We start from the raw sequence: 6,041 nt of genomic DNA, 5'->3' as shown, positions 1-6,041 counted from the left end.
TGCAAAATATTGACTTACTGGGAGAGTGGAGGATGATCACGTTCTCAGCGTAACTTTAATAGTGCATAGAGCGTAAACAAAATACAAATCAGAGGTAGTTTGTATGAGTGGCAGAAGTATGAAAGTGATTGACAGCCTGCTGTAATGTTTCTGACTGAAAGAAGACTTAGACTATTGTCATTTAGCTGCACATTCGCAACGTGCATTTGAGCAATATTTCGTTGCAAGGCTCCGTGTAGAAACAGAAGACAAAAAGAAACATATGAATATTAGTATTTCTCAATTGTCAGGAATGTAAAAGCAAACTAAAGGAGACATTCTGTATGTACAAAAAAGTTATTTTTAAGGCAATAAGAATAGTGCAAGTATGCTTAGCAGCAGGATGTATTGCAATCATGGAAGGACCACCATATGATGGTGCAGACAGTAGTTACTCTGTGCAAAAGGGTTCACAGTGTCCATGTAAAGTGACTGATGTATGTATGGGTTTGTCAGTCTTATAAAGTGTGGAATGAAGCTCCAGTGGAATCTGGTTGTTGCATTTGAAGCTGAGCTCTCACTAGAGGCCAGCAGGTCATGTCCCTTTGTATTTTCTCCCCCGTTGCATTTGCAGAGTCCAATTTATAACCTCAATACGTAAATGGTAAATGGACTGAACTTATATAGCGCTTTTCCTGTCATGCTGACCATCCTACGTACCTTCCCATGTGCCATAACATATCTCCTGAAACCTCCCAGGACAAAGCTCCGTACAATGGGAGATCAGGCGCTCTGCTCAGCTGCTCCCAGTCTGTGGGATCATCTGAGGACGCCACAGACAGTGGATGCGTAACGCTTAACGCATCCACATACATACATACATACATAACGCTTGTGTGAGTAATGAACGTCTCTCATGCGTCCAGAAATCGACCCGCCTGGTGCTGTTGTGTATGAGAGTCCAGAACAGAAGCTGTAAACAGCCCTCTGTCTTGTTGGATTAAACATGTTAAAGATAGTTTCTGTTTCAAGAGTCTTTTTTTTATTTATTTTTTTGTTACTACAGAAGTCACTGAAGTCTACAATTAGAGAACACCACATTCTTCAGGTAAAGAACCTCAGAGAACCACAACAGGTTGCGGTCAGTTCTCATCAGTTGGTAAAATGTGAGTCTGCAGTGCTTTAGATGTCGTTCTGGGTTCTTTTGGATTGGAGTTGTTCTGAGTAATTTTGATGGATCAGACACTCCTACGAAGGTTCAGCACTGCTCCATGTTTTCTGCATGGGGAAAAACTGCCGTTCACTTAAGTCCCAAACCATAGAAATGTTTCTCTAACCTTTTCCAGATCAAGGTCTTGCATGTGTGGCAGCGTGACAGAGCTGGAAAAGGGAGGAATGACTGCGCAGCAACCCGCCTCCCAGGAAGCCAGCTCCCCCGCTGACTCCAACAGTCACCCCTCTTCATCAGCCACCACACCCCACAGGACACATCCAACAGCCCCCACTCCCACTAGGTGATGGTGCTGACCAAAGGAGCCCAGAGAGATTGATCTGATGTGGAGGCAGATGCTGTCTCAAGACTAATATGATCCAACAATAGTTCTCTATACTCATTGCTTCTGAGAATTGTTTTTCTTTTCCAATTCATGAGGATCGTTTTCTTAGCGATACGTAGGGCAGTGAAAGCCATGCAAACTGATTTTGTTTCCAAAGTGTTTTTATAACAAAGTTACCCAGATAGCAAACTGAGGGCGAAGGTGAAATTTTATATATCATGGACTGTGGGAGGAAGCCAGAGAACCCATGCATGCACAGCGAGAACATGCAGACTCGATGCAGAAAGGCCCAGGGTTGGATTTGAACCCAGAACCTTCTTGCTGCAAGGCAACAGTGCTACCCACTGTGCCACCGTGCAGCCCATGGTGCAGACTATTAATTTATTGTGAAATATTAGTCTTTTCTGGTGGTATTTTTTCAACTTGGACAAAAAATGCTTGTCTTCACTGCAACGCCACCTCTCCCCATGTGGGGTCACTCTAGAGCTGCTGCAGAACAGTATCAAAAAGGAGCAGTTGGTGTTGCTTAGCAGATTAAGTGCTAAAAAAGCCTCTTAGTCTAATTTTTGAGCAGAAACGTTGTTGTTTACTGGGCAGGGGTAGCGGTCAAGGTAGGTGATTCCTGGAGGAATGACTGCTTTAAGAAGACCTGGCCATGGCCGGTCATGTTTTCCAGGACAAGGAGGGGCTGCTTTAACAAGGATTACTCTGACATGCATGATTTAAGCAAAACACCACTTTGGGTATGATTTTAATGAATGAATACCATAACATAGCTAAAAGTATTAAAGTTAATTTTGCATGACATTGAAACCTCAATTCATGACAAAAAATCAATCAGGTCTGTTCTTACATATATCTTGGGGTCAACCTAAATAATCTTTTCAGCTTGGAAATGCATGTTAAAATGTATGATAACTTTCATAAATATGTCGTACTTACAGGAGACGTTGCATTTTTTTATGTAGACCTGGGGTCTTTGGGGCTCACCAGAGGCTTGTTTTTTATTCTATCAGGCCATACTGGAAAGCATCATCAGGTATTGCATGTCAGCGTGGTATGGTAAGCTGGTCAAGTAATTGCAACTAGAATCTAAACTTATTCGTCTGGTCCAGACAGCAGTGAGGGTTATAGGGATGCCTGATGACTCCCCCCTGCAGTCCATTTATGAGGAGTCTGCCCTCAGACTTGCACACAGAATACGGTCTGATTCCGCTTATATCCTCAATTCACAGTTTGAATTAATACCATCTGCCAAGCAGTATAGAGTGCCCATTTGCAAACTTAATAGATTTTAATTTTCATTTGTCCCTACCTCCATCAGATTAATAAATATGGTAGGCAAATAGTATGAGGATGCAATACTGGCATGTTGATGTTCAAGTCTGATCTGTTGGCTTGTTTTTTGTTTGGATTGCATGTGGTCAGGTGCAACATGTGTTTTATTGAGCCGTATGTGTATTTTATGCATTCATTTTGGTGTAATTGCACAATATGTGTATTTATACTATTTTATGGTGGCAGTTCTTTCTAGCACATGTCTTGGGCAAATTTCTCCTACAGGGAAGGAAACTATATATTTATCTGTCTACCCCTAACCATTACCAGTACATACTTAACCCTAACCTAAACTCGATTCACACCATGGTCCTAAACCTAACCCCTAGCCCAAAAAAAGCAAGGACCAGGAAAATGTTCTCACTTTGCATAAAATTTCCTCAATTTGCTGGTAAAATACAAAAAATGGGTTCTCAGTCAGATACGAGTAATTGTACACACACTGACATAAATTTTCAATCTTTATTTGTTTACAATGGAAGGAGATACAATAATCTATCATTTACATGTATGCACATATTATATAATATATGACCCCAAAAATCTAAAACGTGTGACATTATAAAATGACATTATATACCAGCATGTCATGAAAAAGTCATATAACTGTTCTCACTTCATTTAATCAGATAAATATGTTAAAACATTTTAACTTGCAGTATAGTGGAACGTGAAGCAAACAAGATGTATATTTGAAGAAAAGGAGGAGGTTCATGTGGAAGCAGTTTTCTAGAAAATGCCTGTACAAACAAGAAGGTAACGAGAACCAAAACCCAGCTCGTGACTAAAATTTGTGCGTTTCCACATTACTGTTGGGAAATCTGCTGCATTAAAAGATATTAAGTTCTCTTAAAAAGGGTATTTCTGTTTGAAACCATGTATATTTGTGAAAAAGCCATCTATTGTATTGTCAAACGATATTGCGTGTGTGTTTGTGTGTGAAATGTGCAAAATTAGTTGCATAGTCATACTGCATGGTTCTTGGTGGTCGTATCAAAAACTAGAGCTGGTTAATGCAGAGTTATTGACCTTCAAGAAAAAAACATATTTTTACAGATATTGTAAGTACTGATTTTGGCAATATACATGCATGAATAACATATTATTCATGTTCTTTGTATAATTTTTTCGTTATTGTCATAAGTCCACTCTTTCTGTTTTTTTTTATCCTGATGTCATTCAAGAAGCAACCTTAGACATTAAACACAGTTTAAATTCTACTCTTTGGTAAGACTCTACTTAACAAACAGCTGTTAAGCTTTCCTTTTAGAAAACTGGAGTTAGCAGATTTGGTGGGTTTCATTATAAAAAGAAAACTAGCAGCCCAAGTAAAAGGGGAAGCAAGCCAAACAAGAACCATCAACAGTCACCAACTAGCATTTTAGAGGACACATAAGGCTGAAGAAGTCTGACAGATACCCAGGTTCAATAACAATAAAACTTTAAGATCACTTCTAAAACAAACAAGAAGCGGGTGAACAGAAACAAGGATGTAACAAAAGCATGGATCACCTGGTCAAAGTTTTTAGATGAAAAGGATTTCACTTTAGATAAAAGCATCAAAATAAAAAAGAAGATTGCAGTACAATTGAACAAATCTGTTTTTCAAAGGTCAGATTAGACTAAAATATCCATCCATTCATGATCTATACCCAATTTTCTGTGCAGTGTTGTGGGGATAGTCAAACTTAACCCCCAATGTATTAAGGTGCAACTTCAGGGTCAAACTTAAGTATTTCAGTCTTGTTATCATGAAGTTAAGGATATTATGCCATTTAGGCTTTGACTTCAGTGAAACACTGGTTGTCAGCCTATGAATGAAAATAAATATATTTTCTGAAAATTAAATATAAAGGTAACTTATGATTAGAAAATAAAACAGACACAGATTCTCCATGGTTCAAAGAAGACTCCTGTCACACCAACTACTCTATTTCAGCACCTTTGACACCAGAACACAGCAATTCAGAGCTTAGGATGCTGTGGTCCACAGTGCCAAAGGCAGCTGTTGGATCTAAAAGAACAGCAGTCTTCTGATTAAGCAGTCAATAAAATATAAATAAAACGTTTAAAGTGTAGCTCTGAAGAGCTTTAAAATCAAAAATGTTAACTTTTCAAGAACATTGTGTGCATTTAAAAATATTTTGCACAAATACTATCCATTCTTTCCAGATGTTTTTTTAGGAAAGGAGGTTTTGAGACAGGCCTTAAGCTTGAAAGATCAGGAGAGTCAAAGTTAGTTTTTTTTTTTTTAAGTATAGCCTGCACTGTCGATTTTTTAAAAACAGGCTGGCACAAAACCTAAATTGAAAATACTGTTAAAATTCATGCAAATGTAGATAAACTTCTGAATTTTAAAAATCAGTTAAAGATTTCTCAATATTGTGGATTTTTTAAAAATTAAGACAATTTTGGTAATACTAATTGACCTAAAACAGGAAAAGTTTAGTTGGACTTGTCTATACCCTCTCATCCATGCAGGATCTTGGTGGTAATTTCTATTACATAATAAATCCAGTGTGCCACAGTCTCATTTCCTGCCTCAGGTAATACATCTCTAAGAGCTCACAGGAAAGGCTTTGTTCTCCGTTGTAGTCTCCTCAGAGTCTAAGGTCAAGTCAAACCTAAAGTTTACTTCATCACTTTAACTCAATCTGTATAAGAAGCAGAACCAATATGCTGGTGAAGATTCTCAGTAATCCAGGTCGTGGTCATTCCAAAAAGAGTAAAAAAAAACAAAGCAACTGGACTTGTTTTCCGTAGTTTGAAGACGTTTCGCTTCCTCTCCAGGAAGCTTTCTCAATTCAAAAAGTCTGAAGTAATGTGGAGCATCAAGCTTTATACTACTGCCCAACAAAGGCCTTGTAATGGCTTAGATAACATGCAAATTCAACAGAATTTAAGGGGGTGGACCTGTTTCTGTTGAATTTGCATGTTATCTAAGCCATTACAAGGCCTTTGTTGGGCAGTAGTATAAAGCTTGATGCTCCACATTACTCCTGACTTCTTGAATTGAGAAAGCTTCCGGGATAGGAAACGAAACGTCTTCAAACTACGGAAAACAAGTCCAGTTGCTTTGTTTTTTTACTCTTTTTGGAAAAAGCAGAACCAAGTTCTCTCTCCGTCTTTCTCATACTATGCTATACTGTATGTGTGCGTGTGTGTGGG

The sequence above is a fragment of the Fundulus heteroclitus genome, chromosome 5 (genome assembly GCF_011125445.2).
Source record: "Fundulus heteroclitus isolate FHET01 chromosome 5, MU-UCD_Fhet_4.1, whole genome shotgun sequence".
NCBI classification, from domain to species: domain Eukaryota; kingdom Metazoa; phylum Chordata; class Actinopteri; order Cyprinodontiformes; family Fundulidae; genus Fundulus; species Fundulus heteroclitus.
The sequence above is the reverse complement of the archived record's forward strand: the minus strand, read 5'-3'. Positions refer to the sequence as shown.